Source organism: Macrobrachium nipponense, chromosome 4, assembly GCF_015104395.2.
Source record: "Macrobrachium nipponense isolate FS-2020 chromosome 4, ASM1510439v2, whole genome shotgun sequence".
Lineage (NCBI taxonomy): Eukaryota > Metazoa > Arthropoda > Malacostraca > Decapoda > Palaemonidae > Macrobrachium > Macrobrachium nipponense.
In genome coordinates, this window is record NC_061100.1 from 43,823,338 (window position 1) to 43,835,837 (window position 12,500).

Sequence of the window (12,500 nt, forward strand, 5' to 3'; positions counted from 1 at the left end):
TGTTGTAATCCTGACCCAGACGCAAAGCACGAAGATTGCCATCAAATATGTCAAGGGAAACTTTCCATAAGGCGAGCGGGCAGTAGTTAGGCAGTACTGAGTATCGCTTATTTTGTAGGCTTGTCACGGTGGCTCCATATGGATCTTACCCTCGTAGGGGATAAGTGCCGTCAGTGCACCTCATGCGGTGCACTGTAGGCATTACTCAAGGTTCTTTGCTGCGTGCCTACGGCTCTAGCTGCAACCCCTTCCGTTCCTTTTACTGTACCTCCTTTCATATTCTCTTTCTTCCATCATACTTTCCACCCTCTCCCAACAGTTGATTCATGGTGCAACTGCGATGTTTTCCTCTTGATACACATTTCAAACTTCTTACTGTCCATTTCCGTCTCGACAGTGCTGAATGACTTCGTAGGTCCCAGTGCTTGGCCTTTGACATTAATTCTATATTCAGTTCAATTCAGTATGAATCTTAGCTCGTGTATGCGGAGCAGGTTATAGTAGTTACTTCATGGAATGAAGCCTGGCACTGAGAAATGGCCGAGAGGCTGGCAGCTTGTGAGAACACTATAGACACACAAGAGTACCTCACTGGCTGTTGAGTTGTTTTTGGAAACAGTTGCAAGATAACCTCTGGTAATTTTGATTTTAACCGAAATTTGAAAAGCTGCACGTCATTTTGAATCGCTTAGACCTTTAGTGCATACTGTGATCGATTTCTTGTTAATGTTGTCGTCTTTGCATGATAATAATACACATATATTTGTATTACTTTCATATCTTGTCTCTCTCTTTCTTCATGACCACGCTATTTTTACTCTTAATTTATTCTTGTCTACATTATTCATCGTCTTCTATATGCTTTATATGATCTCTTCCTTCATGCAATTGTAACTCAAGCAATTATCTTTTTCACTAAAACTTACATTTCCGACTTCCACTACATACTGTTTGTATTTACTGCTGACGCTGTGACCCCATCGTCAAATTTGATTGTTTAGGGCTTCCACCCCCGTGCCCTATAAACTTAGCTCGTTTTTCATCCGTATGTTCTCCCTTCTTATTGAAATATCTTGTCTTATGGCTTTCCCAGCCATCTTTTCACCCTTAACTTAAAATTTCTGTCTGTATGAACAGTCATTCCAGTATTAGTCAGATATACTTGTATTTCCAGCCAATCCTCATCTCACTATGACATCCGTCAACAGATTCCCAAAACATTCTCTTGCTTTTGCATTCCTTTTCGCTGTTGGACCATTGATAGTCACCATTACAAGGATTTATTCTCCTGAACCCAGTCCTAGCCATACAGCTCTCGAAGTAACTTGACACAGTCACTCTGCCCAAGGTCTTGACTCTGCCCTTCCCATTCCTGCACTCGCTGCCCTTTCGACCTCGCCTCACCAAGTCCCCAAACTCACCTTTTTCTCCTGGAACAAATCAGCTATCATACCATACAAGCCTCTTCTGCAACACATCTACACGCACTCAAATATCCATGACAGTATTTGATTTTTTCTCATTGTTTTAACATCATTACTACAGGTTATGAGCCAGCATACCTCGTGCTTCCCGTCCTTTTGGACATTCACGTCTTGCAGAGCTGCAAGAAAGCTCATGTTTCCCTTTCCCAGCGCCCCTTAGAAGTGAAAGTGTGGTTGCTTTGGTCTCTGAAGAACCTCGCCAGCCATTTAAGAGACTCTGCCCTCTACCAAGGCCCCTCAACCCCTGCTTTGTCTTGGAGGTACAGTTCAGTTATATCCTAATCATTTGCATTATTCAGGGCAGTAATGGCCAGACTAAACAACTCGCAGCCGTCGTAGTAACAGTCATTAAATGACAGACTATGTATATATATATATATATATATATATATATATATATATATATATATATATTATATATATATATATTCTCGTGGCTAAAGTGGGTCGGGATAATGTGTCATTATCAGGTTTTATATTCTGTTTCTGGTGTTTTCCTTCACTATGCAGGTAAAAGCAAACTTGATTATTGTTATTATTGGTAATAAAATTTTTCGAATTATTCGGTCGGCTTTAGTAGTTGGGACTCTAGAAAAGCTCCCAGTAACTGATTATTTAGTTATTAAAAAAATATAAATATGGATCACGTAGGGGGTTAGTGCCGCCAGTGCCCCTCACGTGTTGCACTGTAGGCATACTTAGGGTTCTTTGCAGCATCCCTTCGAACCCCTTGCTGCAACCTCTTTCATTCTTGTACCTCCGTTCATATTCTCTTTCCTCTTGTTATACCTATTAAACTTTCTTATCATCGATTTCTGATTCAGCGCTGAATGCTCTCATACATCCCAACGCTTGGCGTTTGGCCTAAATTCTATAGTCCTTCCTTCCTTCCTAATTCATATAGAAAGAAAGAGGTGATAAAATTTGTAACGTTCTTGAGGAGTCAGAGGAATGAAGAGAGAAAATCCGAAGTCAGAGTCAGTGAATGAAGTCAGTGTATAAGTAAGTCGTCAGTTGCAATGACGTATAAAAAAAAGATGCTTTCAAAGCATCGTGGAATGGTTTCAGAAGAATGACTCGAGATCTACTATACTTTGAAGGGAAGGAGTGGGAGTTCACGAGGAGGAGGAGGAGGAGGAGGTAAAAGTGGGTTTAGAGGTGGAGGGAGTGAAAACAAAAAAGAATATTCGGACAAGAGGCCCTTTGGTGCTCACTTCCGGTCGAAGATACGTGCCGCTGAGACATCACAGATATGATATCGTTTCCGTGGGTGTTTTCACGTGAGGAATCTCGCTTTCAAGGGCGACCACGGGCGCCCCCTGTGTTTTCTTATGGACGGGCGGGTCCTTTACGGTAGTTTGTGCTCTTTACGGCAGTGTTTGTTCTTTATATACGTTGTGGTGGTGTGGGGAATTATTTTACGACTGTTCATTAAAATCGGTTGTGTATTAATTTATATACATTTAGATATATATATATATATATATATATATATATATATATATATCTATATAGATATATATATATATATATATATATATATATATAATTTTGTGTGGACTTAAATATCTATTCATAAAAAGAGAGTGTCTTGTGCAAGATTATATATATAAATATGAAATAATAGTAATGTATTCCTCTATCTTTGTAAGTTTAGTCAATGAAGTAATAATGAATACTCTGTATGTGTAGACATGCATGGTCTTAGAAGGAGGTGTTTGTATTCATTGTGGTTGTGGTGTTCGCACGGAAATGTGTGTAGTCTTCGGATGTGCTGCGGGCTTTATGTATTTTACCCAGATACGTGTTTTTTACTTATGTCTTTTTGAAATAATAGTATGTTTTCTTTGTGAACGTACTTTGTTCTTCACGGTAGAGTTTGTTCTTTACAGTAATTCTTGGTCATTACGGTAGTGGGTCTGCTTGTTGACATGCTGCTTCTTACAGACTGTGCCGACGTGTATTTTCCCCCCTCTCCGGTGCCTGTCCTTAAGGTAAAGAGCGTCTGTATGAAGATGCATATATCCGTACGGCAGTTCATGTTCCTTGCAGACATGACATGCATTTTCTTAATTGCAGATCGTATATATACGGACGTGGTTGTTGCCTCATCAGGCGTCCTATCCGAGCGGCCTGGGACATGTTAGTTTCGAGAACGAACAGCGACTCGTTCCCATTGTTGGCGCTGATTGCAAATGCCCGGGCGCTCGACCATTTTCTTTTCTCTCCTTCTGTCGTTTTGACGCCTCCTTTCACCGCCCCTGGATTGAATGTCGATCACCGAAAGGTTAAGGGTATCGCTAGTGATTCGTCTGAAGTTTTACAACCCCCCCCCCCCCTCTCTCTCTCTCTCTCTCTCTCTCTCTCTCTCTCTCTCTCTCTCTCTCTCTCTCTCTCCGCTGCGTTATTGTTGAACCGAAGGATGCCGCCAGGTGCACTAGTTTAGAGCTTATGTGTTATTGCATTAGTTGTTTATGTGTTATTTCACATTAGCTGTTATATAACGCTAACATCAAGTGCTGATGCAATGATTTTGGAATTCTTAGTCTGTATTGGCTTATTTTGTAAGACATAAGATAATTTAAGAGGCGTTAGTGCTTATTATTTTTCAAGTATTTAAATATATCTTATTTTGCGTATTCATACTTGTGTCAATGTGTGAATATTAATACTAATAGATATTCTTAGGAAATATTATTTTTAAAGTCTTATAACTGCATCGATGGGAATATTCAAATTCGTGGTTCGGCTGCACAATATTTCTCGATCTTTATCAGGGCCTGTTTATGATAACTTGCGTATTATGTACATCGCTGTTGCAACAGATGTTTCTGTGGCTTTAACAGTGTTTTTACACGACTGTCTTATTATAACAGAGCTCATAACAACTTTAAGAGTAGTGGATGCGCGTAGAACCCCCTTCTTCTTCTTCTTCTTCTTCTTCTTCTTTCCGGTGTGTTTTATATGGTTAATGCAATTCTCTGCTCAATTGTGTGTTTGTGTGACACGTGGGTCATTTCAACTGCCACATTACGGCCCCTTCTCCTTTGTGATTTCCAAATAACCAGTTTTGTCAACATTTTTTATATTCTAAAGCACCGTACCGTGGTCTTCCCTATACTAGGGTTTGAGTGTTCTAGTATGAGGATGTACCAGGAATTTTTTTTATTAGCTAAAAATTATGTGGTTTATCGTCTCAATTTTATATGTATTATTTGATGCTATTTTCTTCGTGCGTTTTTTTTTTTTTTTTTTTTTTTTTTTTTTTTTTTTTTTTTTTTTTTGGAAGTGCAGGTGAATATGCCGTTCTCCTGTTGCACCAGTTTAAGAGAGTACTGTTGCCCATTTCTATGTGGTTAAATGTAATGTCATCTTGAGGCTGATCATTGCGCAGTAACAGTGACCATTTTTTTTTATTTATTTATTTTTCTGTCAATGAAACTTGTCATGTTTTTCTTGACAGCCTCGCCTTTTTCCTCGTGCGGTTATATATTTGTTTGTTTTCATCTTATATTACATCATCTCATTGTCTTTGGCAATTGTAGAGAAAGATTCCAGTGACAAGTTCGTTATGAGGACGCTTTATGGCCCTTGTTACCATAGCACCCTCTTCATATTTCTTTAGGTGTGCCCCATATTGCAGTTTATCTTCAACCCTTCGTTGGCAGCCATGCCTCTGTCGCCCTATTCGCAGACTTTCGATTTTATGGTGGTCTACCTCACTTGGTGATAACCCTTTTCTATGGTATAATGTTGCACATCGTGTCCTTTATAAATAACCATACACTTTTCACATTATGTCGTAGGCATGTCCCTTTTCCCTGTTACAAAGCCATGCCTCTTTTGCTTGCAAAAAAACTAGATTTTTGACCTTTCTTTTTAGTACTCCTAAACCACCGCATCCCATCTTTTGTATGTCATTGTTGATTTGAAACTCTCAAAAAGTGTCACCTGTTTTTACCCCTTATAAAGGTCGTTTCTCAAGTGTCACTTATAATCCCAGTGTTGCAAACTCAAATTTATTTTTTTGTTAGAAAGCAGTGCTGGCATTTTTGAAGCCTGTGATGATGGAACTCTTTTCAAAGTTTCGAACAGAACACCGCCACTTGTCTTAGTGTCCTGGTCTTCTCTGTATTGAAGTGCGTGGACTTCTTGTCACTGCACTAGCGTGATAATAGTCTTCTCTCACCTCTGGACTGTGTTGCAGTGTGGTGCTCTTTTTATATCTGCGTTTATGAATAAATATGAATGAATTTGGTCTTGCATACTCTACCGGTAATTCAGATCTGACCGTACCTACATAGGGAGCCCAGATTCCTCAGAGTCTGCGTCTTGTCTCGTTTTTGACTTAGATATTTCATACTTTCTGACCGACTTAGGCGCGGAGACCAACTCGTTGGTTTTTGGGTGTGGCCACGGTAACGGCAAGTCAGAAAACGCGTGCATAGTTTTTCATGGCGCTAACATTTAAACCATTGCACTCGGAGAACTCATTTCTGGCCATAGGCTTGCAAAACTGCTTTCCCTGTGGCTGTCAGTTCCACTGTTAAATGGAAAAGAGATATCGGAAAAATATTTCGACTTTTTGTCCTTGAGAGCTGAGTCCCGTAGGGGGGTAGTGCCGTCAGGTGCACTGTAGGCATTACTTAATGTTCTTTGCAACCCCTCTCGCTCCTTTTACTGTACCTCCTTTCATATTCTCTCTTCCATCTTACTTTCCACCCTCTCCTAACAATAGATTCATAGTGCAACTGCGAGATTTTATCCCGTTACACCTTTCAAACCCTGTATGTTAATTTTGGCTTCAACGCTGAGTGACCTCATAGGTCCCAGTGTTTGGCCTTTTGTCTGGAATCTATATAGTTTAATCTTGAGAGTTGAATGTGATTTTAGTAATAGTTTTTTAATAAGTGGCTGCCATGACAACGTCATGGTATACCATAACGTCGTTTCATAATGTTAAATATTAACACCTCAGTTCTTCAAACAGATGTTTGTAAACGTTCTTCGAGTTCAGTTTTTTTTCTCGTAAAAGAACCTAACCGGAAGTATATTTTAGCAGTTCATTTTTTTTTTTTTTTTTTTTTTTTTTTTTATACTGGTGCTTGCTCGTTTCTTTTTTGTATTTTGCAATTATATTGTTACTTTCTGTGCTCATCTTCATCCATCATCTGGATAATGTTTCTTTATATATTGGAAGTTACAGCAGTCTTTCTTTTATTTGTAGGCTGTTGAAATTGACTTTAAGAATGCGATTAAGCTTATGAATTCTTCCTCTCTCCCCCCCCCCCTACTCTCTCACTCTAAGTCTAAATGACCCTCCCTCTACTTATCCTTTCCTCCTACCCCCTTTTTCATCCTCGATGAGGCATAATTTGTGATTAATGTCATTGTCAATATTATTGTGACTGATGTAGGTAGATGATGATGACGACGATGATGCCGGCGATGACATGGCAATTGTGCCTGCATGATTACAAGAGGGGAACCGTATTGGACTTGATTGTGTGCGTGACGGAGGGGCAATGCCGTGTTTCCTTTTCCTGATATCCCCTTGAATGAGAGAGAGAGAGAGAGAGAGAGAGAGAGAGAGAGAGAGAGAGAGAGAGATGCAACACCGGAAGTCTTTTATCTGGAGGATTGTGTGTTTGTGTTTATATATGCGATGGGAGGTGATGTGATGTTGTGTGGGATGGTGTTCTGCGATGGTGCAATGGGATGGTCAGTGGAGTTGGGGGGGGGGGGGCGTGGGGCGGAGCCTTTACGACTGGCTCGTTCTCTCCTTATGAGGGGAAACGACGACTTTTGGTGGTCTTTGGTAGGCAGTTTATTGTGCGGATATGATATATATATATATATATATATATATATATATATATATATATATGTATATGATAGTGATAGATAGATAGATAGATAGATAGATAGATATAGATAGATAGATAGATAAGATAGATAGATAGATAGATAGATATATATATATATATGTGTGTGTGTGTGTGTGTGTGTGTGTTTGTGTGTGTATGTATGTATGTATGTATGTATGTATGGTGATGTATGTATGGTATGATGTATGTATTCCTTGTTAGCATGTATACATGTGTGTGTGTATAAAAATGTATAAATGGGCTTGAGTCGACGTGATTGATTCGTCACTTACAGGATAGAGAAGATATGGACTATGATCTCACCCCTAACAGATTTGGTGATAACTGATGGGTGATCTCCTTTGGGAGGCAGTCTTCACGGAAAGGACGGCTGGTTTTGTGTATATATACATAGATAGCAAACGCCTATTACTAGCAAGTGTTTTGTGAATGATGTGGCAAGCCCTATCCCCATTATTTATCCTTGTTATACCGGTCAAAGTCGTATAACTGACAGATAGATAATTCATTCTAGGTCTGTTGATGCACAAGAGGTCTCATGTGCTTCGCTCAAATCCAGCCCACCTTGGTGCGCAATCAAACCCGGCTCTTGGTGCCTACCTTTTCTGTTGAAGGGGAGGCTGCAGAAGGTGTTAGCCGTCAGCTGACAGCCAGACCTTTGGAGTGGGGCTGCTCATCCCACCCCATGCCCCGTAGATGATCAAGGGGCGTGTGCGTTGACGGCGCCTGATATTTCCCGGTGGTTACCCTACCCATAAACATCCAGGTCTAACGTTGCCTACCTTTGCTGATCTGTGACCTGTTGTCTGTCGAATGTGTTTCCTCTGAGGGGACGCCTCCAAGTGGAAAAGGGTACAATTAGTCAGTATGATGTTCATCCTCCAACTCCTGCCCAGAAAGTTTTCGCAACTAAAGCTGTTGACGGCATTTTCCCTGCACTTGTATGTATATGTATACTTTCATGAACTTGAAGTCTTGTGGTGAAAAAGCTTCGAAAGGATTAGGGATTCCTCCTTAATACTTTCTCAATGGTTTGCAACATTTTGTTCGAAAAAAGGGGCTACACTCTGGCAGAGGGCAGTCGTCAGGGGAGTTGGGGTATGAGTGTGCAAATCACACCCATTGAAGGGGAAAGTCACGTCTTCATTGCTTGTGGCCATATGCTTGAAGGATCTATGTTTTTATACTCTTTTTGCAATGTTTGTCAATGTAAGGCCTTTTGTGCCTCTTGAAGTGAAGTGCATGTAGCGTTTCGTTTGGGATTTACCTTTATTTTACTTAAAAAGACAATGGCAGATGTTCTTCAACACTGAACACAATTTTATTTATTGCCCTTTGGAACTCAATTGAAGTCCAGGTATCGCCGTACGTTCCCTTTATATGACTTGGAAATGTTATTTTTATTTTGTTATCGTTCAATTAAAAAGGGACAATTTCTCACGTTACAATTAGGTCATTGGGTGTTTTGTCCCTTTGACCTTAATAAAGATGATTAGTATGTATAGTAATATAATGATTTTTAAGAATATCATGGAATCTGAAAATGAAGTAAGGAAGTAAAAAATTTAAAAATAGATTACTTTTACCGTCCCAAGAGAAAACAATAATAGATTGATTAATCACTTCAAAGATATGATAATATTAAGATTCATAAATGACCGAGCAGATAAATGACGAAACAACTGATCTGGCGATGCCGTTGAACAGCCTCCAACCATCCCCAGGAAACGCCTTGATTAGGCCAGGCGTTCGTGCTATCCTATGACGTCATTCCAGTGAAAGTATGCGCATTTCTCTGCTCATATGCACACACACACACACACACACACACACACACACACACACATATATATATAGATATATATATATATATATATATATATATATATATATATATATATATATATTGTGTAGCATAAGTTCTAAACGGCGATCGCCTTGTCTACAACAAGTGAATTTCTCGAGAACTGATTTTTAGCTCAAGGATATTTACATCTGGGAGTTCAGAGGTCAAGAGTACCCAGTTTTGTGCCTGGGTCAGAGGTCGTGAATACTGTTAATCCTCTCTCTCTCTCTCTCTCTCTCTCTCTCTCTCTCTCTCTCTCTCTCTCTCTCTCCATGCATACATGGAGGGGGATTGTCATCTTTTTGTCAATAATGTGGAGAGTAATTAGATTATGATGTTAGAAGTATTAATATTTAGTAATGTGGATATGAATAGTTTTCTACTTCACACAATATGTATTTCTCTTTTTTTTCTGAATATTATTTTATTTTCCCTGTAATCAGTGTCATAACACATCTTTTTTCAAGGATCTGTTGTATTAAATTAGTAGACCAAAAAATTGTCACTGACCGAGATTGAATTGGGAGATTTCTTATGGTACAGGAAGTCTGAGGCAGATGTCAAGATTTTTGAAGACTTGTCTGTCAGGAGGAAATGATTTTATTCTTTTATTCTGCCAAGTTTTGAATTCTGTGTCCTTGCTTAGCCTTTAGTTGGTGATTTGCATCTTAAATCGTTGAACAAAAACTTGGAGTTCTGAAATCTCGTATCCAAGACCTTATTATTAATCTCTGGCGCCATCGTGGGATTAGCTCATTGTGCGCACTTGAATACCCATCACGTAGTACTGAATTTGTAGTTCATTCTAACAATTTTGCCCTTCTATGGTGAAGTTAAACGTCAAACAGTTTTCGGGAATTTGTATTCCAACTGTAGCCTAATTATTGAATGATTTTCCTTGTCATGTAATTGATCCGTTGGGGCTTACGTGGTTTAAACTTGATTTTGTTTTCTGTAGAGTAGGATCACATGCGTATCTTTTTATATTATATTTTTCTGTTCTTAGATCTTACGGTTTTTCTTTAGTTCTCTATTTTTTTTCTTTTTTTTGTACTGGCTTACTTACAATATTCATCCTCGTTTGGTTTTCCAAGTTGGGCTTGGCGCTTAGCTTATATAATATCAATACTTTTGAAAACCGAGTTTATCATTACTATTTTTTTTTTGAGGCGTCAGTATTACCAGTAATGTTTGAGCTTTTGGAAATTGAACGCCACTGTTCTTCTAGCAAGGTCTCATGCTTGAATTTCTCTTATATTGAACCACTCTTGTCTTTTGATAATATTTTGTTCGTTATGGCTTTTTGAAATCTATCAACTCGGACCTATCAATCAGCCTTTTTCATTATGTACGTTTATACTTTTGGAAATTGAACCACTCGGGTCTGTTAACATTTTGTCCAGGTTTGAGCATTTAGGAATTGTAATACCTTGGCATAACAGAATTTTGTACAGGTTTGAGCTTTTGACAACTGAAGCATTCTGGTATTTAGCATTTTTGCAGATGGGGTTTGGGTTATAAAACTTGAACAGTTGTGTGTCTCATCATTTTTGTACTTGTTTGAGCTTTTTGAAATCCCAGGACTCGGGTTTTTCTGGGTCTTCTTACTTGTTTGAGCGGTTGGACTCATTAATGAGGCAATGTGGTCTGTCAGGAGTTTTACAAGTTTTAGCTTTTGCAAATTGAGAAACTCAGGTTTAGCAGGATTTTGCTCTTTTTTGAGGTTTAAATGTCAAAGCACTTATGCCCTGTCGCGTTTTGCAAATATGTGTGCTTTTTGGAATTGAACCACTCAGGTCTTATTATGTGTGCATGTCTGCTCTGTTGGAAATTTAACAACATTTGTCTGTCAACATTTTGTACAAGTTTGATACTTTGGGATTTGAACCACTATGGTCTGTCAGTGTTTTTTCTAGTTTGAGCTTTAAGAAATTGAACCACTCTAGTTTGTCAGAAATTTTTCAAAATTGAGCTGTTAGGAAGTGAACCACTCAGGTCTGTCAGCATTTTTTTTCTTTTGAATGTGAGCTTTTAGAAATTGAACCACTCTGGTCTGTCATAATTTTTTCACAATTGAGTTTTAGAAATTGAACCACTCTGGTGTGGCAAAATTTTTTAAAGTTTGAATTTATAAAAATTGAACCACTCTGGTCTGTCAGAATATTCTCAAAATGAGCTTTTAGAAATTGACCCACTCTGGTCTGTCAGAATATTCTCAAAATGAGCTTTTAGAAATTGAACCACTCTGGTCTGTCAGAATTCTTTCAAAATTGAGCTTTTAGAAATTGAACCACTCTGGTCTGCCAGAATTTTTTTAGGTTCGAACTTTGAGGAACTGAACCACCGTGGCATGTCAGCATTTTATGTGAGTATGATCTTTAGGAAACTAAGCTGCCGTGGTCTTTCTGCATTTTGTTCAAGCCGGAGGTTTTGGGGATTGAAGCTGTCGAGTTTTATGTGTTTTGCATAAGTTTGAGCTTTTTAAAACTACAGCACTGGTATCTGTCGGTATTTTGTACGTGTTTGAACCTTTAGAAAGTAAACCCCGAGGCCTGTCAGCATTTTGCACTTGAGGTAAATGGCAGGGAGTCACGAAAGGATTACATCATGGGATTGGGTGAGTTTGCCTCACGAGTTGGCTGTGCTTATTAGGTGCCGCTTTTACTTATGTTAATTTCAACTTCCTCATATTTACTGGGGACTTTTTTTCTTCTTGTTACGAAACAGGGAAGACCTTTCCTCACTCCTTTCTTGGTGATGCAGTGGAATCATACGTAGGCTCTCCGTCTTGCTCCCATTTTGACTCATTTCAGCTCTGTGGTTTGCCGACCATTACTTTGTCTTCTTATTTACTCACTTGTTTATATCAGTTTTGGCCCTTTTGCCGATACTTGTTTTCATGGAAATTTAGGTCATGGTGATACACCAAGTAGCTGAAATTGAACCCAGTTACCTAGAGCACTGCTCATTAAGAGTTCGCAGAACACCGCAAAACCTTTTCATAGGTTCACCTCTGATGGCATCGGAAAAGATGGTGGAGATAGCCGTGCGGAATTGCACCATATAATCCTCCTTTCCCTCCCCCTTCCTTCCCTCCCTACCCCTCTCTTTCTTCAATAGAATACCATTACTGCTTATTCTAAAGAGGCTGCCCACCATTTCACGATTGATTGGAAGATACAAGGGAGATTTCTTAGCAAATTAAAAGAAAAAGAAAGATCTTCGACGACCGCGAGGGAACGAATGGCGAGAAAAAAGACAGGAAGCAGAAAGCGGTTGAGG

The 12,500-nt window shown here is 39.2% G+C and overlaps 1 long non-coding RNA gene across 2 annotated transcripts in view; it reads left to right on the forward strand.

The window, feature by feature from the left end:
* LOC135210895 (uncharacterized) overlaps window positions 1–12,500 on the forward strand; it is a 434,957-nt gene that overhangs the window by 276,435 nt on the left and 146,022 nt on the right. The gene's annotated exons all lie outside the window — the stretch shown is intronic.